At 35.8% G+C, this 24265-nt stretch overlaps 1 long non-coding RNA gene across 1 annotated transcript in view; it reads right to left on the bottom strand.

Moving 5' to 3' along the window:
- LOC148107706 (uncharacterized) overlaps positions 1–24265 on the bottom strand; it is a 127960-nt gene that overhangs the window by 83687 nt on the left and 20008 nt on the right. The window contains exon 2 of the long non-coding RNA XR_015721723.1: positions 19567–19678. This is a non-coding gene — a long non-coding RNA (uncharacterized LOC148107706). The remainder of the gene's footprint in view (positions 1–19566; positions 19679–24265) is intronic.

Raw genomic sequence — 24265 nt, 5'->3', positions numbered from 1 at the left:
TACTGTGCATTTCAGGAGTGCATGCCTAAGCCATGGAACAGTAAATAAATTCTTAGGAGTCTATGATTTAAAAAAAAAAAAAAATGGGCATCTGGCTGGCTCAGTTGGTGGAACACACAACTCTTGATCTCAGGGTTGTGAGATTGAACCCCACATTTGGTATAGAGGTTACTTAAAAATAGTCTTTTAAAAATTTTTGTTTTCCTTTGTATTTATTGGTTTCATGAAATTAACAAGATTTTAGAGCTTTATACATTATTTGTTTACATAGCTCACAGGATAAAGCAGCTTTCGGTATAGTTCCATTCTCAAGTTATATCTTCTACTTCTTTTTTTTTTAAGAGTTATTTATTTATTTGAGAGAGAGACAAAGAGAGGGTGCTCATGAAAGTGGGGGGAGGGGCAGAAGAAGAGGGAGAGAAGCACACTCCTCGCTGAGCCAGGAACCAGACTTGGGCTCCACTCCTATCACCACCTGAGCCGAAATCAAGAGTTGTAGTCTCAACTGACTGAGCCACCCAGGTATCCTGACTTCTACTTCTTTACACCCCTCTCCTTAACTCACCTAGCATGGACAATGATTGACTACCATCAGAAAATGAATTGTTCAGATTTAAAAGATTTCCCTTATTTACCAATATCATATAAATGACCTTGAGAAAGCCACAGATTATCCATTAGCTTTTATGACTTGGTTTTACAGTCTTTTTCTACAGGATAAAAATACTTTGGTGAACCACTTTGCAAGTGGTCAGATGATGTTTAGGAAGAATAACTAGTCATTGGATCTGTTTTCTGCCAAAATGTTTATTTTGCCATTATGTAGATTAGGTTAAAGGAAACATCAGAGTCTGGGATCTTCTGGTTCACAAGTCATTTTAATACAAGCTCATTCTGGAAGTCCTGAGAAAAAGCCAAGACAGAGGTTTCTCACACATTACAAACCCGCAGGATGATACTTCATTTACGTTTCTGAGTAGTAGTAGTTTACATTCAGAAATCATCCAGAAACCCAAGTTTACCTTTCAAATGTTGAGGTTTCTACAATGAATAGAGTGACAAACACTTGACAGACAGAGGACAATCAGAGCCACCACGTTACACGAAACTAAGGAACCTGAAATATATTATAATCTACTATGCAAATAGTACTCCGGAGTTGTTCAGTGTACAACCTAAATGGCTTGGTTCTGATGGCAATGATGTTGTCCATGAGATTAGCCCAACTAACAGAGAACAAGCTCAAATTAGGTGATCAATGGATATTTATTCAACTGCATTCAACCGAATTAAATCAGGTAGTAAAATATACTATCCAGCTTCAAATTCTCACCTCTAGTCCTGAATTATTCAATCTAATCCATCATATAATTTTCTTTACTACATAAATGCAGAAGTACTTATATGTAAACTATTTTCTAGGGCAGAGGTCAGCAACCTTTTTTTTAAAGGGACAAATAATAAATATTTTAGGCCTGCGGGCCATATAGTCTCTACCTCAACCATTTAAATCTGCTGTATAGGATAAAAGCAACCACAGAAAACACATAGACATGTATGGGTATGTTCGAAAAAGAAAAAGATCTTTTTTTATAACAGTTGGCCTATAAGTAGTAGCTTGTCCATCACTGATTTGAGAATACCTCTATTTTTGTGTATGCAAAATAAAACATCATTAATATTACATTTTTCTCTTATCAACCTGTTTATTTTATTTACATGCATATGTTTATTCATGAATTCTACTTCAGACATACAGAGTCTGATCCTCTAGAAAGAGAGCTAAGAATCTATATTTTTACATAGCCCCCCAGTTGTCCAGCCAGGTTTGGCAATAACCACTGTAATTAATTCCAACTCCAGTCATTAATTTTTGGCTTGAAATATATGAATTATCTTATATCTAGATGAAATTTTTTAGAGAAATAACTCTATCCTTCTAATTGCTCAGTTCAAAACCTTTATTCCTCTATGACTTTCACATATTATTTCCAATTCATCAGCAAATGCAGCCAACACACTCTTCAAAATGCATCAGTCACCTGATTTCTTCTCACTCTTTCCACTGCTATCACTGGAGTCCAAGCCACTACCTTCTGGATTTTCACAACAGCCTCCAGATTGATTTTCCAGTTTTTACCTTTGCTCCCATATAGCCTATACTTCATGCAACATCCAAACATTAAAAAAAAAAAAAAAAAAAAAAGTCAGATTACCTCAGTTCTCTGGTCAAAACCCTCCAATCTCAACAAGAGTAACAGCCAAATTTCTTATTAAAACCAACAGTGCCCCATATGATTTGTCCCTCTCTTTTACCCTATTTGTTCTCTGACATTGGGCCCCACTGGTCTCCAATCTGTTCTGTGAATGCAGCAGGTACATTTCTGCCTCCGAGCCTTTTCACCTGCTCCTCTAAGAGCTCATCCTCCAGATACGTACAAGGTTCACTCCAACACTTCTTCCAGATGGTTCCTAAAATATCTAAGTAAGCCTTCTCTGGACAACTGGTATCAAAGATGAACTCCCTTCAGCCTTTCTTTGCTACTATAGCATGTATGTCTGCATGACACACATTGTTTCCCCCTAGTGTTTCTGTTTGTATACCCTCTCTTCCACTGGAATGTAAGCCCCATTAAGGCTGGCACTTTGTTTCCTGAATGAATAAAGAAATGACTGAATGTGACTTTATGCTTTTTTACTCTTTACTACCATGAGATGTTTGAACAACATGTTCCAATATAAAAATATTCCTCCTGACCCATTACATTGCAAGGCTATTTTCACTGTTTTTTCATTTTGGTTCTTGTATTTCAAACTAAGTCTGAAAGTAGAAGTCAAATCTAAAATCATCTTCTCAGAATGGGAAGGCAATTTTATTGATAAGGTTTCTTAAATATCAATTGCAAATTCCACCTGAATGTGTAAATAGAATGGTGAAATATTATCACAATATTATCAGAGTCTTAAGCAGCATTTTACGCTATTATTTTCAGCCTTTGTTATCCCAATTTTCGCACTGAAGTTAGCCTATGGTACTATAATAACAAAAATGAGAGTCAAACTTAAAACTAGGTAGCAATTAGTCGGTAAAACCCCACAATACTTCTTTTATTTATATATTCCTTTACTTTTGCTTGGAACTCACTAAATATTAGCCCTGAAAATGCAGGAGAAAAAAGAGGCAAATGCATAACTAAAATAAGAGTAAACCAAATGATACAAACCCTCTCAGTGGAAAATTTAACTAATTCCTAAGGAGGAGATCTTGGAATCCTGCAGCTCATCTGCTGTCACCTCTTAGGTCAATAATGAAGTCTATCTACTGATGTGTTCATTTTATTGTTGTAAATTCTTTTAGGAAGTAAATTTACATTTTTAATAGTACAAAAACTAATAAAAAAATAGAGCAGAGAAAAAATAATTGCCTCTTGCATTTTTTTTTCACTAGGTGAAAATAAAGAGATGTTTGGAGTAACAAAAAATAAATAGAGGAAAAAGTTATTTGCCTGGAAGCAATTAATACAGTTGAAAGATATACAAATTCTGAAACTACTGACTAAATGCAGCTTACTACATGACTAAAATTACACAGAGGATAAATAAATGCATCAAAGAATTATATTGGAAGGTTCTTATACTACTCAATCTAAAACTGATAGAATAAACAACCGAAATCTTTGCAGGTTCAATTACTTCAATAGTAATGTATATGACTGATATATACAGAACCTTGCAAACAATAATTAAGTAAAATACATTATTTCACCTATATTTTCAATGCTATCTCAAATAAACTCAGAACAAATGCTAACAAGAAAGAAATATAGTTACAACACAGTAACAAGGAAGAGCCTTTCAAAAATACAGTTGAAAGCTAAAAATCCCACTTTGAAATAATTCCACATTAAAAATAATCATACTGAAAATTATATGACATTAAAGATTAAACCACAAAAATGTGTAAAACTTATCAAAAACGAGTGGAATGTAGTACAGCTCCCAGTCATGAAAGAGTAACTAGAGGGGAACTTTCCTTCCCATTGCAAACAATTTAAAAAGTGGACAAAATATAAGAAAAACATGTTTCCAGACATTGGGACAACAGGCAGAACAGGACTATGATCCTTAAGAGAATAGAAAGAAAGCAGGCTCTACATTGCTCTGGCTTTCTGCCTGGAGGCAATTTCTGGACAGAGGCCCAGGAATGAGGAAGGCAAGCGGAGAATAATGGGATTGCTGATTTGAGGAAGCATATTTCTCAGACTTTGGGGAAGTTGAGGAAGAGGGAATCTGCAGGGCAGAGACTGAACTCCTGGCATTTTTATTAGATCCCCTTGAATCTCTGACATCATACTAATCTGTGAATGTAAAGCTGAAACTCTATGAAGCTAAGCAAATAACAACGGCAGGGAGTTACAAGTGAACAAACTCCAAACATCCCAAAAGGACTAAGAGACATCCAAATTCAAAGCAGTCAGACTGTAAAAATCTCATTCAAGATTAAGGCAATCAGTAGAAACTGCTTGCTTAAGAGTCACACTTAAGAAGGAGTAAGACCAGACTAACACTTTAGTCTCGCCCTAAAAGAATTTAAAATCAAACCTTGAAGGAATCAAGTGAGCCAAAACAAACTTCAACACTTTTTAAAGAAAGATAACAAATCTCATACACTCTCACATGCATCATTCATTATGTCATAAATTCACTAAAAAATTACTAGGCATATGAAGCAGCAGCAAACATGACCCGAACCCAGTAGAAAAATTAACTAACAGAAACACACCCAGAAACAATAAAGATTGATTGAGCAGAAACAGACTTTTAAAAAGTTATGAACTGAAGTTATAAAAATGTTTAAGATTTTAAAAATCATAATGAAGGCAAGCCAAAGATATATTAAATAGACACAAATTTAGAAGGTTTATCAAGAAAAAGTAAGGAGATAAAAACAAAACACCTAAGGAAAGAAAAATCCACAGATACACATCAGTAGAGATTATTTTTAAATTAATAATTTTATAATACAGATGAAAACATAATTAAAATGAAAATTTCTCTAGAAAATATTATGTAACAAAAATTGACTCAAAAAGCAACAGAAAACCTAAAAAAACCAAAGACGAAGAAACCGAACGGTTGATCAGCATTTCCTGACTACTTCCACCACCCCCTAATGGAAACAAAACACAAAAACTAAACAAAAACAAAAAAACCCACAACTACCCAACTGTTCCCTCATACAAATTTTACAAAACCCACAGGAAACGGATTAATGCATAGACTCAAATTATTTCATAAGATACGGGAGAAAGTTTTCCAAGGGCACCTGGGTGGCTCAGTTGTTAAGATAACAATGCTTCCCAATTCATTATATGAAGATGATAAACAAATAAAATTATAGGCCCTTCTTACTTCTATTAATGTATCAACTCTGTCATTAAATACCTATATAATCTTGGGTAAGTTATTTGACCTTTGTGAGTATCTACTTTCCCATCTATAACAATGCTTATATAAGACCTACTGAGGATAGACCAATCCTAACCTAAAAGCTCATCTCCTATCCATTTCCAACAGTAGAAATGATCAGGTCTAAATTAGCACAGTGAAGAACCAGCCCCTGGGCCATACCTTACTTTCTAACACGGCCACATCCTTAATTAAGGAACTTGCACTATTTCAGAGTTGCATCCAAGTTTCTTGTCTGCATTCCTAAAAATACTGACTGTGGTCCCTCTCTACTAGAATCCTTACCATGGCAAGTGCAGTCTGGCTTTGCCACGTGTAAGCATATCTCTCCAAATATACTGAAAGCTGGAATTCCATGTATATTCTGCTACCTCTCTGCTTATTAGTTTGTGAGTTTCCCACCCACCCCTACCAAGAAACACTGTTTTCTATTTCAGTGTTTGATAACAGTCTAGTGTAAGTTTATTCCCCTTGCATAATACCTATGTTCAATATGTACACTGTGACCCATAAAGAAGATATTAATTGAATTTATTATTCAATTCCATTAGCTTGAAGATCACTTCAAGACACCTATTCTCCGTATTTTGCCACACCAAAATAATGACTTTAAATTCTTTTTTTAAAATAATAATCCTTCTTACCTTTTACATCCTTTCATTTGATCTGTTCTTTGTATTTACTCCTATGTGTTATATAAAATTGTTTTAATTTTGGATTTAAAATTGCAGAATGCTATATGCTGATATGTAGCTTAAAACAGAATTGGACACTTAGGACTGAATATTACCCAAATTGAGCAAGAAGAAATTTCCCTATGTTATTACTTTGTCCTTCACTGACGGTGCAGGGCCTGAGATATATGTTTGCACTATGTTTTCTGTCTGCCTTGGATTGCTGTAATGAGTTGAGCTGTCAGTGGCAAGTATGTACCAAAAAGACTATGAATATGTAGAACGCAGCAAGATGAGATGAACCTGAGCGTATAACGTTGACTCCAAGGACACGGTATTCCTGGGTTACACCAGATTACTAATATTATTAAACAATATTCATTTTTCAAAGGTTTTCTTTTACTCATTTTCATGAACCCTTCCTAGTGCAAGTATAAAAAGATGTTGATCTTGCTTGTTTCTGACTTCAGTCAAAATTATAAAGTAGGGCAAAGGGAAACAGACATGTATGGAACACCTATTAGTTATTCTCTGCATCTTTTTCCACTGTCCTAGCTTTCCTTTTAGAGTTTTGCCCTCCACGTCCCTCCCCTAGTTTTCAGCTGATGCTCCCTTCAGCATTCACAGAAGTAGCTCATTTTAATGGAATCATCATTTTACTAAAGCCCCCACATGAAAATTTCTTTGTGCTACATTCGTTTTGAAGCTTAAATGGTAAAGGACTACTAAAAGAAAAAAATTTAGAGCCCAAAAATTTACAGAGAATTGTCACAAATGGCATTTTAACTGATTCTACTGTGTCCATCTTGTATCCACTACAAGATATTAAGGCTGATCATGAGAGGAAACATTTTACATTTTTAACTGAAGGTTTTTTTAAGTAAAGTGGCCACATGTTGAAAGAAACATTTCGGGGAATGATTATGCATGTGCTAGCAAGGTACTTTTGTTAGGGCCACTTACATCTGAATTATTGTTGTCAGGACAGTGGAGAGTTTTTCATTCCCCAAATTCCCCACTATTCCCTACTTCTTTGCTCTGAAAAGAAGAGTTAAACTTTTCTGAGATCCAATGTTTCTTAGACCTTAAGAATTATTCTTTTCAGATTTCACATGACAATTCTTATGTGATTGATGAGCTTTAAAAGTATACAAAGAATATATGTCTACACCGATTTCACTAAATGCTCTGTAGGGTTTTACTGTTTCTGATTTCCTAACGATTTAAAGACATTCAGAGAATCCCTTGTGATAACTGGAAGATGCAACCATAAGGATTTTATTCCTACTTTCCAATGTCAAGTGAAAATGAGTAATCTTTAAAATCCATGTACCTGACAATATTTTTCACTGCTAACAAATCATTGTTTTCTGGCTTACAATTCTGAGAAATGTTAAGCCTTTGGCATTTTTGCCATTCTAAGTTAAACTACTTACATCAATCCAAGCCTCAACTTTAAGAAGAAGTTATTAAACCATGTCCCTCAACATCGATGCCCTCTGTAGACTTTAGTACCCTTTGGAGAACATTTTCCATTTTGATTTTAATCCAAATAACAATTTTACCCAACTTCTGAAGGGCTAATACACATTTAAAACCTGGAAGAAAAAAATAATAATAATAAGACGTAGCTCCTACTTCAAAGAAGCCATCTACAGTCCAAGATGGCTCAGTCACATGGCTGGTTGTAGACAAGGGCTATTAGCTGGGAGTTCAACTAGGAATATAGACCAAAGCCCCTGCACATGCCGTCTCCATGTCACCGGGGCTGCTCACAAGCAGGCAGGCTGATTTCACAGAAAGATCACTTCAAGAAGAAAAATTCAAAAGAATCTAGTTGAGAACCTCAAGGCTTCTGACTTGGCCTTGGAAATCCACAAACATCATAATAATCTATTGTGCTGGTTCAGAATTCAAGGGGCAACCCAGATTCAAAAAGAAGAAAGCATACCAGGGCAGGAATATTGCAAAAAATGATGGTCATCTTTGGAAACCAGCTACTGTATGTGGTATTCTACTTATGCATTACAAATGCTGGAAGATTCTGGGGAAAATTCATAGATAGTAACTACTCGTGAAAGCAGCAAGAAGTGCTGGTCTGTTGGCTTGTTCACCATATAGGTGCCTGAATGTGGTAACAAAGCATGACACTAGTTGAAATAACATAGGTGTCTGGTGATAGGTTAGAGAGTATAGAACTGAAAAAGTTCAGTAGTATACAGCCCTCTTGACCTATCAATTTTCTACGAGATATTATACAGTAAGGCTGATGCCATGTATAAAGATAAAGAAGAGTCAAAATAAAAAGGATATTCTATATGAATACATTTAAACAGAAGGAAATAACTTCAAAAAATAAATTCTAGAATATTAGTAAGATTAAGGACAGACATTACATATCATGACTTGTTGGTTCAAAGATATCAATACCTAAAAATCAATTTAGAATTTGATTTGAAAATGTATGTGAAACTGGCACACAATGGGTGTTCAAATGGCAATCTTCTTTTAAATGTTTCCAATTCATTAGACTGATTATCAGGTTAATGTGTGATCTCATTTATCTTAAAAACAAAATATAATTTACATTACAACCTAAGATACAGAGATCCATAATCATATTTGTGGGTGGATGTATATGCCTTAACACACATATAACTCTCAAATCATAGTTTATATTTTATGTCACCTAAATCTCATTTCAGTTATTACAAGATAATCATATCTTCAGATCTAGAATTCCACAATTCTAATATTAAAATATATTGCTGTGTTTAAGCCAGAAAATAGTTGTAAAAGTGAAGTAAAGGAACCTCTGCAGAAGCTATATTTTAACTACTGCATATAAATTGTTCAGTGACTTTTGACATTCTTTACTACTCATTGGATTTTCTGGCTTTAGTCTTGTCTAGTAATATATTTATTTGGTTTTGTCCAATAGTAATATTAGCAAATATTGCTCTCCTCCAAAATCAGTCTGCTTGAATTATGGTACCTCTGAAATCTTCAGCAATACCCTTCTTTTCTTTCTGCATTCCTAGCAAAGTCACGTCTGTCGTGGAAAATTATGCTGATTATATTCCATTGCACCTGTGTTGACACGTTTCTGAGAGATGATTTTACCAAGGTTGTGTGCCAGTGGAGGGAATAACTTCTGGGTGGGATTTCTGTTTAAATGTTACAGTCCCCATCTGGAAATTCAGGTAACTCATAACACATATGAAATTGAATCTGTTAATTTAAATTAACTTTAGAGAAAATGTTCCCCTGTCATCTAGGCTCCAATTTTCCCAGAATTATCTGTGAACCAAGAAGATGGCAATTTGAGTTACTTTGTATCTTTAACCACTGAAATTGAAGCTGAATTAACTTACAGATAACAGCTCACCATTGCTAAACTGATGATTTCAAAGTTGAACACGAACCTAACAGCGGAGAATTATTTCTTAAATTGCTCTAAAATAAACCAGACAGCAGGAATACATTTGGGCTAAATTTACTCTCATTACCTTAAAAGAAGGAAGAAAAACTGAGGCTCATTTTACATACTGCTATTGACTTTTCTAAGCTAATGTTTTCTTTTTATATCCTGCCAGCAACACTTGCCAAAGGATTTGTTGTGTGCTTCAGTAGGGGAATGCAAACCGCTCTGTTTACCTGTCTCCTGAACTGTCCTCAGGAGAAGGGAGGGAGGGGGGAGGTATGTACGGAGAGAATTCTCAGAGGGAAGTACACTTGTCCAAGAACTCATATAAAAAAAAGCAATAAGGAATTCTTCCTTTTTCCTCCCCAAACAGTAAATATTCATTGATGAACCAGTACATCAAACATTATGTTAAGGCCAAGTAAGGAGATGCTACTAGTAACTTGGAAGGCATACATTAATCAACATAGTAGGACTAGAATAGATTTCAGTTTATTTAAACAAACAGGACGAAAAGAGCAATATGCCAGTAATTGGGACAAGGCAAGAAATCTGGCCAACCAAAGGACATGCCAATAATTAAAATTCAGAGTCAGAAAGACAGATAAACCAGAAAAAAACTCATGAGATGAGATAGTGAAATATGGAAAACAAGTCTATTAAAAGAACAAAAAAAATCACCCCTATATTCCCCATATTCCATAACTCCAATCAATGTTTCTGGCACATAGCAAATATTTAATGAATATGTGTTGTTTTGAATTAAACTCTGATGAACTATAAAAACGGAAAAACTTGTCCCAGAGCAGAATCATTACTGAGGTGTCAAGAATCAAATACAAATTTGGGTTCCACTTAGGATTTGGGAACAATGAAAGAAAGATTTTAACCAAGCTACTAACTTAGATGCATCTGTTAAATTTAGTGAATGACAGCCACTGGGCTCACAGGAAACCCAATCTTACCTCAAATGAGACACTCATATGAGACATCTCATACAAGAGATGCCATTGGGCCCTTAGAGACATATGACTTTCTAGAAGTTCTGTGTCTGGCTTCCTCAAAGATAATCTTTGGTCCATACACATTTAAACAGCCATCCGTGCACCCCACCCATTACTGCCAGGTAGCAAAATTCGCCCAAAACAAAGATGCTGTTCCTAGGTCTCTAATCTTGGCTACATTTTCCCTTTGAACACATTTCTCTTTTCTTCTTCACTAGATTTTCTCTTTGAATACATTTGTCTTTTTCTTCTTCACTAACAGATGAGAAAAGACAGATAAAACACATATATATGATAGAGTCCTAAGAATACCTCCTAAGTTTTACACAGATCTTAGAGGACTTTTCTGAGACAGCTTTAGGGCCACATTCAGTACTTTACCCTATGCCAAAAAATAACACATCCATTTTCTCAATGCATTAACAAGAAAAATAAAATTTATTGAGAATGTCATAGACAGACAGGTAAAAGTCAAACCATATCACACAGAGTAAAGTTAAAACAAATCTCCACTTAGACATCACTGCTATTCTTCCAAAGGCCCTTTCTGGTTGCCAGTCATCTCACCTGTCCTCCCTCGTTCTCATCACAGCTTCTAATCTCCTCTAATGTTCTAAACAATTCAGCTTGACCTCTTGTGTACCCTCATTGTGTAAAGAAATCCAAGGAAGTAGCCACCCTACAGTGTAACTTGCAACTCAGCTCATTGACTATCTTGTATCATTTAAGAAATTTCTTACAGGTTTACCTCTCATCCAAAGTAGCTAATTAAAGTACTCATCTAAAATAAGTTCTTTCTAAGGGGAATCTTGTTGCTTAAAAAACAGGATTTTCTCTATACCATTCCTAATGGTAGAAAAACCTAGTGTTGCAGTATAGCCATTCTTAGCCATTGCTGCTCTAGAAGCTATGAAAAGGAAGTAGAAAGTTAAAATGATAATGGTAACGATGCACAAGGGTTATTTTGATATTTTTTGAGAATAACTGAATTGGCAAATGTAAAACAGTTTGCACAATTCCAAACGATGTCCGTCTTCCTATTCTCGTTTACCTGAATGGCAGGTAAAAGATGGAAGCATTCCAGGTAAGAATTAAAAAAAAGTACAAAGAATAGAGAATGGAAAAAAAAGAAGATCTATTAAGAGTAAAACAATGCTGCATGGGGAAAACAGTCAAGTATTAATATCTCAAATTAAAAAAATCTCATATTTATGATTTTATCATATTCTTGGTTCAGAGTTATTACAATTTATTTAGTAAAAACAACTACCCAAGTTCTGTTTTCTGTTAACTGGTGGAAAAAGAGTAACATTGTGAAATTTTATTCTCTATTCTGCAAAGAAGTTAAATGAAATTAGGGCAGCTGGATATCTATTGCTATCATTTTGCCTCCTCATCTTGGTAAACAGGGGCTACCAGTACGGTTGAGGAGACCAAAGTACAAGAATTTTTCCCTCTAAAACATCAACATGGAAGACCACTTAATCTAGATACAGGAATGTAACCAAACAACTCAGACTAGCCTAATTTTTAAACATGACTTCACCAACATGACCCTCCAAAGTTCACTTTATTCTACTTGCTTTCTTCCTTTACCAATACAATTTTGTTCTGATGCTCCCTGGAGAAACTGTCATGACAAATTATTTGTCTGTGTTAAAATTCTGACTCAAGGATGTATTTAACTCAGAAATTGTTGTAATGGATCATCAATTCCTCAACTATACAATGGCAATGGACCAAGTCATCTCTAAATATTTGTCGTTTCTTTGTCTATATTGCATCACATTTGATCTATGATTTGATATTAAATAGCCTAGGAAGGAAAGCAACTCTACTCAAAGTCATAATATCAACAATAATGATGATGTCTGTTGGTGAGTATAGATCTTGGCATAATGTAAACCATCTGTAATAAAGTATATTGACCAAGATGGACTTAACAATCCCCTCAGCTTTACTAAACTTTAGATAGGTTTCTTCTAGACTACAAGCTCCTGACCTCCCTTACAGCATTACTGCAGAAAACTTGCAGTTGTAAATTTTTCTCTGGTCCTTTGAGATCTAAATCTTCTCCCAGTCTCTTGTCTGTTTGACAACTCAGAAATGCCTTTCTTAAGGACCTGCAAACCATCTCTTCAAACTGTAATCATCAATAAAGACAGTGTTCCTATCTTCCAGGCTTTCTGAATGAGTAGAAGCCTAACTTAGATAAAAAACAATTAACAAACACAAACGGCCTAATCACACTGACAAACATCACCCCTCCTCATACCTTCTAGTACTTTCCCACTAGCTCACCTCAGCACTTAACTCTCCCACCATGTTTCAATGGAATTGAGTCTGGGGAGGGGAGTAAAAAGTTTTTCTTCACCCTCTTAGGATTCCTGACCAGGTCTGAAAATTAAACTTACAAAGACAGATTAATGGGAAAAGACATACAAGTTATTTAATATCAGGTTTACAGGACAGGAGACTTTGTTAAGGAAATGAAAACCCAAAGAGTTAGACCTCTATATGCTTATGCTAGGTTCCATGAAGAGTGCAGAGTTGTGGAGGAATAGGACAGGTTAAGGAGTATGAGGAAAATGTAATAAACTGGACAGCACTTAGCAAAGCCTGTTTGTCAGGGTTCTTCTTGGAGTCCCTATGTCTTTGGAGAAAAGGATGGGAGGGTGCCTCTCCCATGAGGATGTTATGATGTATTACAGGGAAGAAAAGTAAGGGGCAGAGGAAGGCAAAGTGCCCTTCCTGCTCTGCCACGTCCTCAAATTTCTTCAGCTTAAAATATACAATATTCCAAGATGCCATATCTTGGGGTAGCATGTCCTAAACCCCATTAAGGTCAATCTCCCCCCCTGTTGCAACAGACTAAATAAAATCTTCTTTGCTTATTTAAATTGTTCAGTGCAGTATTTATTTAATAATATGCATTACTTCAGTCTTTCCAATAAACAAAAACAGAAAATCATATTACTGGCTACGGTTTATATTTGAGGGAATGCAAGATTAGATCACAGGCTCATTGTCACAAAGCTATTTATTCTTCTCCTTCTACCAGTAGGACGGACCTGATGATAGGGGATTCACACTTCATTTCTTCACAGTAATGAGTTCACTGCCCATTACCACTCAACTCTAGGGTTGGGGCAGCCTGTTCTATCCTCATGTTGCTATCAAGTCACAAATTTAAACCGCCTAACCATGTACAGCAAAGTGATGTGCTGAAGTGAGTTAGGAGCCTACCATTCAGGCTTCACCTATTCTAACAGCCCCTTCTGCTGTTAGACTACAAAAAACTCTCCTCAGACTGCTATTTGTAAAGTAGCATAGTTGTGAGGTTTAGAATTAGGAATATTCATGAACATTTATGGAATGCTTATTGTGTACCATGCATTTTGAAAAAGTGGTTTACAAAATCAGTGCATTTACTGCCCTAACAAAGTCCTAAGTAGCTAAATTATCATTCACATTTTACAAACCAGGAAACTCAAGGCAGATATTAAGTATCTGCACAGACAGACAGTGCCAGGAAGTGGTAGAACCAGGATGGCAAAGCACAGAGTCTGACACAGAAGCCCATGCTCTTACCAAGCTGAACAGCATCTCCACAGGTGTGAAGCACCAGGCCCAGCACTCAGGATGTGGCATATGGTGCACACTCACAAACTGTCATCACTGCTACCATTATTTACCCTTTTATTAATATGCAGATATGTCATTTTTGTTAGAATATTTCACTAAAATACAAGCATGGATTATTTGGGGTGACATTTGTAAGACAGGAAGCTATCTGGGAAGCTATTATATATATTTTACAAGTAAATATATATATGTAATATAAACATAAGAGAAATGGGAAGCTAGTACACCCCATCTTAGAGAGGATATCTGACAGACAAAATTACGTACACAATCAAAAGAGCTTGCAGCATCAACTCCTGAAAGAAGAGTAACAAAGTGTGAGCTTCAAGAGTGAGAGGGAGGGGGCTGAATTGGAGATGGGAGTGGAAAACAAAACCAGTATCTACATCACAGGAGGGTGATTTTCCTCCCCCTTTACTGTAACATTTAAAGAATGTGTGACATTAGAATAACATAATTTCCACCTAAATACCTCAATGTAATGTAAATAAAATATATCACAAGTATGAAATCCTTGGATAAAAAATTGTCAAAATTTCAGAGAGGCCATAGGGACCTTTGCCAGGTCTTCAGTCATGGAGAATGGAGGCCACTCTTAACAATGGAAGCATCATAATCCCATTTAACATATATTCAAATGGATGAAGATGGTAATTATTTTAAATCTGCTAGAGAAAGAATTAAAAAGCTAGGAAATTTCAATAGTGTCTGAAAAAGATTGGATAATTAAAGGGCTATTTGAATGCTTCACAACCAAAAAAGGTGTCTGTTTACATTCCTATATTTTATTCTGTGTGAAGACCACGTATTGACAAATAAACAAACTCAGGGCAAATCTTCTATTCTTACAGCAACACCACTTTCTCCTTGTCAGACTTTTTGTTAGAAAATTCCTTTTGTCACTGAAGGAGTAACACTGATACCTTATAAAATCAGCTTATTGTCGTAAACCCCTAAATCATTTTTTCTCATGAAAGGGCTGTTACTGTTTGCCAATCAGATGATCACTGTGTCTCTTTTTACACACTTTCTACACACAGAAGCTTTGCTGTTTGGCTTATTAATACTAAGAACCAGAAAAAAGGTAACACTGAATGATACGCAAGTATTTCAAATGTTCTCTAAATTACCCACTGCAATCTTTGGCTAAAGGTGAGTAGAATCTAGTAATTATTTTTATTGATATGTGTGTTTGCATAGCAAGTGTTATTTTCAAAGGTTAATTATTTACATAACCTCTCTGAGTTATATCTCCTGCTGTCCTGAAATTTATCTCAGCACAGTTTAAATTCCAAAAATCTAAATTTGCCTTTCTATAGTATCCAAGAGTTATGAGGTTGATTACAAAGGAAACAACTAGGAATTTATTTAAACTTTTCATGAATATCTCATGAATGGCCTCCAAATATTTAGAAAATCTAGATGTACTTAAAAATTTGACTCTATTATAGATAAGGACATTTCAGACAATCTTGAAAAGTAGAGAACAAAGTTATATAAAGCATATAACACATTCAGTTTGGATTACTATATATAAGACAATGACATATAAGAAACACCAGGATATTGTTTGGGGGCTTTTTGTTTATTTAGTTATAGTTTGTTTTAGAATAGTTATCATGTCAGCCATTCATTACATTTCTATTTAATATTAAATATTCCCTTCATGTGCTGGATAAATTTTAGGCCCCCTATAATCTCCATGCTCCTGGTATTAATTCTGGCATTATTTCCCTCCCATTGAATGTGGGTGAGCCCTGTGACTTTCTTCTAACCAGTGAAATATGGCAAAGATGATTGGAGGTCACTCTTATGATAACATTATGTAAAATTTCACACCTTGCTAGCAATCTCTGTCTAAAGACTCTCAAACAGATCATCCTTTATGACTTGATGAAGTAGACAACCATGTTGAAGAAACCCAAGTGACAAGAAGATATGAGTGGCCTCTAGGAGCAAGAAATTTTGAGTGGCCTCTAGAAGCTGCGGGTGGTTGGCCTCCAACCAACAGCCAGCAAGAAGTTGGGGCCTTCAGTCCCATAATCTCAAGGAAATTAATTCTGCCAACAACCTGAGTGACCTTGGAAGTAGAATTTTTTTCCAACTGAGCCTCCTTACAAGAAAAATTACCACCTTGATTATAGCTTTGTGAAGCTGAGAGCAGAGGATTCTATTAGGCTTTGTCTGGACTCCTGATTTACAAACAACTTTTATATAATAATATGTGTTGTTTTATGTCACTGTGTTTGCGGTAATTTGTTATGCAGCAACAGTAAGCTAATATGCTTCATATTCTGCTATTAATTAAATGAAAATTGAAGTATCAGAGTACCAAACCCCAAAACTTATACTTGCACATGATAAAAAGAATACAAAGAATAAAGAGTACATGATGAAAACATATCTTTATCATAAGAAAACAAGTCCTACTTCTAAAATGTAACTATTATTAAAGCATTTTTATGTAACCTGATGTGGGAAACAAAGGCAGAAGAAAAATTATTAAATTTCCTTACTACCTACAGCCCACTGACAAGTCCTTGAAACAGGCAGAGTGACAGTCCTCTAGAGACTCAACTGCCTTGATGTTAATACTCTGCTAAGGGAAAAGGCAATCCTAGCCTGATACCTCCCCCCTGCCCCCTGGCCCCCAGGATCCTGTAAGTCTACTTTAAGGTATAAAAATTCCTCTAGCAATTTCCTTCCCCAAGATACGTGTTGGCAATCATCCCCCAGGCATATGGCCCACCGATATACATCTGACAGGTCTCATGACTAAGGTTTTATTAGATGGTAATAAATGACCTTTCCCCACAATAGCTAGCCCCCTCAAGGTCCCGGAAACCTTGCTTCCAAAATTCCTTAGAGACTTACACTATCCCTAACGCCCTCCCAACTTGAAAGTATATAATGGGCCACTTCTTCTGACCCCATTGAAGAGGGAACCGAAGGCAAGCTGAAGACAAAGCAGAAGCTGACACCCTGCAAACCCCCCCCCCCCACCCATGGGATGTATGCAACATTCCTCAGGCACTCCTGGCTGCCCTAAAGGACAAAGAAACAGTCCTTATTACCTACAGCCCATTGACAAGTCCTTGAAACAGGCATGGTGACATTCCTCTAGGAACTCAGCTGCCTTGATGTTAATACTTTGCTAAGGACAAAAGGCAGTCCTGGCCTGATCCCCTCCCCTCCACCAAGATCCTGTAAGTCTATTTTAACGTATAAAAATTCCTTTGGAAACTTCCTTTATCTCTAACCGCCCCTCCCCACCCCCCCCACCCCCCCCCCCCCCCCGCCAAGATACGTGTTGGCAATCATCCCCAAGCATATGGCCCACCGATATACATCTGAAGGGTCTCATGACTAAGGTTTTATTAGACCGTAATAAATGACCCTTTCCCAGCAGTAGCTAGCCCCCTCAAGGTCCTGGAGACCTTGCTTCCAAAATTCCTTAGAGACTTACGCTATCCCTAGCCCCCTCTCCACTTGAGGGTATAAAATAGGCCATTCCTCACAACCCGGGGCAGCAGCTCTTTCTGCCCACGGGTCCTGTCCCCGTGCTTTAATAAACCACCATTTTGCACCAAAGATGCCTCAAGAATTCTTTCTTGGTCGTCGGCTCCGGACCCCACCCCACTGAACCTCACGTATAGTCCCCAACCTCATCACCATTGCAGTTCTTTCTGCCCACAGGTCCTGTCCCCCCCCAACCCCCCTGCTTTAATAAAATCACCTTTTTGCACCAAAGACATCTCAAGAATTCTTTCTTGGCCGTCGGCGTCAAACCCTAACGTTCTTTCTTACATCATAACCTACCAAAAATCTTCTGAACAATTTCAAGTAATTTATGAGATTCTATTTCTCCATATTTTTCCCTGAATATATATACTTCAAAAATTATTTAATTTGAAAGAAAGAAATATAGTAGTAAATAGATGTTTAATTTTTCATTGTTTTAAATTATCAGTGAGGTTAGAATATTTTCATTTGTTCAACTGAAATTTAATTGTACTTTCTTCTGTGAATGATGTTTATATTCTTCGCCCATTTTTACTTAGTAATTTATTATTTTCTTATCAATTTATGAAATTCACCTCTCTCACACAATGCTTAAGTCTCTCACAAATGCTTAAGTTTTTCCTAATTTTTTTATTTGTGTTTGACTTAGTTTCGGATACCTACTCCTCTGGAGAAATGTTTAAACTTAATGTTTTCAAATCTGTAAAGCTTCCCCTTCATGGTAATTCTAAAATAAGTGTTTTAAAAAACAGTATTTACTGGTATGTGTTTTACAATCTGATTTGTTTTTATTTACTTCTTTAAAAATGCTGAGAAGGACCCACTAAATTGATTTTTTATAGTTTTGAAGTTAAAAATAATTTTCTATTCTTTTGATAAGTATAATACATATTTAGCATAAATCCATTAAATTGATAAATACTTAGATTAATTACTGTCTTTCTCTAGAAAGATTTATAGAAACACAAAACTCTTCAGTGTTAAAAGTACAATAGACACCTACTAACTTTGATTGACTGAGATGATGGCTCTATGTTGTGCTTTTTACCTATATAAATGACATACTATTATTATTTTATACAGTGAAGATGTATATCCATATGTGTAGATTTGTTTTGTTCATTTTTCCATGTATAATCTTGACTGATCACCTTGGATGGCTTTGCCTTTTTTTGTTTGTTTGTTTTAAGATCAATCTTTTCTGATATCCTGATTACCTTCCAGAGTTGATGAGATTATTAGGTGATATCAAAAAGATAAATGACAGGTGGATAATAATTTAGCAATCACTGTTGTTTCCTCTCTACCCCACTCTACAACCAATGAAGCATTAGTGATAATAAAATATAAAAATTAAGCTCTATACCTCAAAAAAGAATCTCGGGATTTTTCAGGGTCCAAAACATTTCTAGAATGTTAAAAACAACCAGTAGGATCTTAAGATGTCAATGCACTATGGAGATCAACTTTGACAAAATCTAGTAAATTGGAAGATGTAGTAGAGTTCAACTTCACCCTGTATTCTAATCTCTCTCTCTCTCTCTCTCTTACACACACACACACACACACACACACACCCCAGTACCAATCCTGCACTTGTGTTCAAGGAGATGTGTATGATATTATTTACTACAGTATTGTTCATAAAAACTGAAAAACTAGGAGAACTAGTACTAACAGAAGAATGAATAAATAAATGTGGTATATTTGTACTTGAAATAGAGTAATATAAGGAAGGAGCTAAAGCTGTAAGTACTGTATTAGCCAGAATAGTAGCTGCTGTGTATAACAGTTCAAATACTATAGGGATAGTTATTTCTTTACTTACAAAACATCTGAAACAGGGATTCATCAGCTGTCAGCTTTTCTCCAAGTGGCACTTGAGGAACTAGGCTTTTTCTGTCTTGTGGTTACACCATCCTCTAGGACCTTGTCATCATCTTCATCATGCAAGCAGAAATGAAAAGATGTCAGTTAGTTAAAATCCTTGGGCCAGAAATAGCCCATCACTTCCATTCATGTTTCATTACATAGACCTCAATCATACGGCCATACATATCTTTAAAGGCTAGCAAATAGAGTCTAGCTATATACCCCCTTCCCCCAAAAAAACATATTTAAAAAATCAGTAACTTGACAGTTTTGTTACATGTACTGACAGGCATTAGTCTTACAAACATAACATTGGGGAAAGAAGAGCAAGTTGAAAAAAGACATGACTGATACATGTATATATAAAATTCAAATGCATGCAAACCATACAATGTTGAGGAAACATGCTTACATTATACAAATATAAAGAAATATAAAGGAATCCATGGAAATTATCAATCCCAAAATGTAAGGGCCACAAAGGCATAATTTTCTGGTGGCATTCTGTTGTGTTTCTAGGACTTTGCGTAGTGCCTGGCATAGAAGTTTAATATAGTAGTTAAAAGAATAATACATTTGTCATTTATTATATACATATTCACAATATAACATATACTTACTTAACTATACTTGTCTACATATTGTAAAAACACTGTATTTATAAAGTTAGAAATACTAAATATTATTTACCTCTGTAAATTTTGTATTTATATATGTCAATAATAAGCCGGTTGAGAAGCAACATAAATAAGGATAGTATGCATTATTTATTCATGTGTACATCTGATTAATTTAGCAATTAGTGCTTGCCAATTAATATCTCCCTAAGCTGGTATTAAAAGGAAAAAATCTTAATTTGGCAGAATCTATTTTAAGACTGAGTAAATTAATGCTTTATTCTAACCTCAGAATAACAAACCGCCATATTTAACACACAGTTTATTCCTTACTCACCAAAAATGCATGCAAGAGCATAGTGTGTTCCTGTACCAGGCAGTTGTAGTCATTCAGTGTCCTAAGCTGACATAAATTCTGCTATCCTCATCACATACCTAGGTTTCCCAAGGAGCTGACAACTAATTAGCATACGAAGAAAAAAAAAGCAATCATACAGGGAGGTGATTTTATGAGCCAAGCCTGGGAACTGGCATACTTTCCTTCTACTCACTTTACATTAGTTGAAACTACATAGGACCACCCCTATCCACAGGGATTCTGGGAAATGTAATCTAGCTGTGTGTCCAAAAAAGTAAATAGTTTTAATGTACACTTAGCAGTCTCCGCTGTAGACTCAATTACCTGCTCCATCTGGAGATAGGAATTTTATTTAGAGGAATGTACAACCAAAGGATTGGGATAAAGGACTATGGATTTTGACAAAGGAACATGTGTTGAAGTTGACTGGAAAGTGCAGAGGTAGATGGAGGCATGGGCTTTGGGAACAGGTAGTTGAAACAATCAGAATTTGCATCTATCAATGTCTTTTAGACCAAGTGGTAAGAGAAGCCTTTTGGAATGTGGGATGAGAAAGTACAAGGTTATAGACAACTCCCTAGATTTGGCCTAGGAATTGTCAGACTTTATTCCAATTAATATACTGACCATTCTTCAGCTCTCGTATAATTTCTGACTCAATATATGAAAGGAAAAATTATTTCAAAGAGGTGTTATAAACCTGAAGTTAGCACAGAAAAAACGTCCAGAAATCCAAGGGAGCTGACAGTAACCACAGGTAGAAATTCTCACCTAAGTTAATGAGGATCAAGGAGCAAGACATTTGAACTATGACTCTTACACAATGCCTATAAAGTAAGTCCAATAGGTTAATAACTTAATATGTTTTTGCAACAACGTCTTCGTATCTCTGGAATACAAAAAATAAATGTTTTGAAAATATGCATCATTGCTTATGTGAATTCTTGAAATGTTGTGCAGCAATACTTGAAATAAAACCAAAGGTACTTTTTCATCTCCGAAAACATCAACCATCCTATTTGCAGGAGGTATAATGAAATAAATGGTAAGAAAGCAAAATAAACACACTGAGGTTCTTTCCCTCTAAGAATCTACATTCTAATACAAGTCCTGTAAATTCTTCATGACATAGATAATTCTTTGTGGAAACTTATCTTCATTCCTTCCTTCACATAATCTCAGAGATAGCAAAACAGAAACAGTACAGACACTGGATTCATAGCATATCTAGCAGTATTCTCTGGCTTTTGTCTAATTTTTATGATTCATAAATCTCATCTGTAAAATTAATATATCCTTCTTGCACAATGCTTAGCACATTGCAATTTCACAAGAAGTGTTAATTGTCACTACTTCAGATTTTTTTTTTTAAAGAAGGTTTTATGAAAAATACTCATTTTGGCTGATAGAAGTCTATTTGCCAAATGCTAAATAATGGTAATTTATTTATTGCCTGTATTGACGATTCTACTCAAAATGCAATTACTTAATTTTTGGCTGTTATTTTTATATTGGGGATTTTGAAAACATCAGTGGTTTTTTTTTTAATCTAGCAAGATGATGACAATTGTTCTTGTACTTATTCTGATGTCTATGATATTTGCATATGTGTTTTGGATATTTTAAATGATTATTAACTGGGAAGTGAGTTATCAGTATAAAGGTGAAAAATATAGAACAAATTAGGTTTTGAAGCAGATTTTCCATTAATTCTATTTATTTGCCAATGTAACTGAATATTAGCTATTTTAAGAACATGCCCCTAAAATATAATCTTCTTTCAAGATTTCTAAATGAGATTATGAATTGGGACATTCTATCACTGAGACTATTTATGAAAATCTTTTTCTATTTGTTTTATTCAATTAAAGACTAAATGCCAAACAGGTGTGCTTTCCTGGATCAGTGTATCATTTACAATCTAATTAGATAACAAGACCCTATAGAAATGGAGCTGCATCTTAGTCATTTGAGCTCTATGAAAATGGATCAAGAAGTAACATTTTCACAGGTGACCTTTTTATTTTTCAGGAGTTTGCCTAGATTCAGAGTGAGCAAAATTTTTCTGTAAAGGGCCAGATAATAAATATTTTCAGCTTTGTGGGCTATATGGTTGTATTGAAACTACTAAACTCTGGCATTGTAGCATGAAAGCAGCCATAGAAAATACGAAAATGAATGAGTGTGGCTTTATTCTAATAAAACTTTATTTACAAAAATAGGCTACAAGTCAGATCACTTGGGAGAAGAAATAGTTGATATTTTCAAATTGTTTCCATCATTTCCATCTCCATCATCCTTAAAGCTGAATATTACTTAAAACAAAACTGCACAAGTGGTTTAGTGTCTCTAAAGTAGCACATTTGTATAGATAAGGGTCGTCCAAGGACTGTGTTTTCAGGTTCTTTTAACTATGGGCTTCTTGGATCCCTCTTTCTCTTTCCATTTCTGCTCTGCTCCTGTATCTTCCAATCAATATTAACTACAACCTACCTCCACCCACACACAGACATACAGGTGAAATAACCAATATTTATTCAGAAAGATGTTAGAGCAGCTGTTGTCCTCAGCTACCTAAATCTTAAAAGGATAATTAATCTTTCTTGCTCTTGGTTATTACACACACACACACACACACACACACACACACACACCAAGGAGCTGTCACTGTTATGTCAATTAGACTCCAATGACTCTGTGTTGACAATAAAAAGGCATCTCACATGACTCTTCTCTTGTTGGGACTATGGGTGGTCTAAACACCTCAAGTTCCTTGATAGGATAATTGGAAGCCATCAAACAGTAGATTTCTCTGTGGCTAAGAAAACATCAAATCTAGCAAGAGGATTTTAGAAGAATGACTCCAACTTAGGCGGAAAAAAACTATTTTTGCTTTAGATATATGACATTCTCTTATACGGGTGGACCACAGTGAAGCTTGCCTCATGGGGTTCACATTCCTCCTAAACATGGACTGGTCCTTGGACTTGTTTTCAGTACGGATAATGTAGCAGAGGTAATGTTGTGCCAGTTCCAATACTAAACCGAAAGAATGCCCGGAAGCTTTCATCTGGGTGTTCTTAGGTGCTGAGTCTGAGTTTCCATGTATGAACTATGGCCACCCACAAAGAAGAGACCAAATGGAGAGAGACCACATGGAGAAGTAGTTCCTGAAACTGCACACACCCAGAGAGAAAGGGGGGAGAAGGAGGAGAAACAGGGGAGGGGAGAAGGAGACAGGGACAGTCTTAGCTATCCTAGTATTCTAGCTAAGGCCAACACCCCAGGAGACCTGAATGCTAAATGCAGCTACAAAAATGTCTGCTGACAAGAACATGGGAACTGCCTAGCTGGGTCCAGCCAGACTGAAGAACTGTGAGTAAACAGAATGATGTTATTTTAATCCACTGACTTGGGGGTGGTTTGATATGTACCCATATACAACTAAAGTAAAATCTGGCACCTGGCAAGAGGGGATTGCTAAAACAAAACTGGAAACTGTGGCACTGACTTTAGGAGCAGCCAGTAAGAAGAGGACCAAAGGACTCTGAGAAGAGTACTATGGGAGGCTGGGAAAGCAGTAAGGAAACCTCACTTCAGACTGAGGAAAGGGATTCAAATTATTTACTGGCAGGATAATTAAAGAAACTGTCACCTACGATAATTAGCCAATGTTCCTA

Source organism: Ursus americanus, chromosome 26, assembly GCF_024610735.1.
Source record: "Ursus americanus isolate L20-20 chromosome 26, mUrsAme1.1.p, whole genome shotgun sequence".
Lineage (NCBI taxonomy): Eukaryota > Metazoa > Chordata > Mammalia > Carnivora > Ursidae > Ursus > Ursus americanus.
The sequence above is the reverse complement of the archived record's forward strand: the minus strand, read 5'-3'. Positions and strand labels throughout refer to the sequence as shown.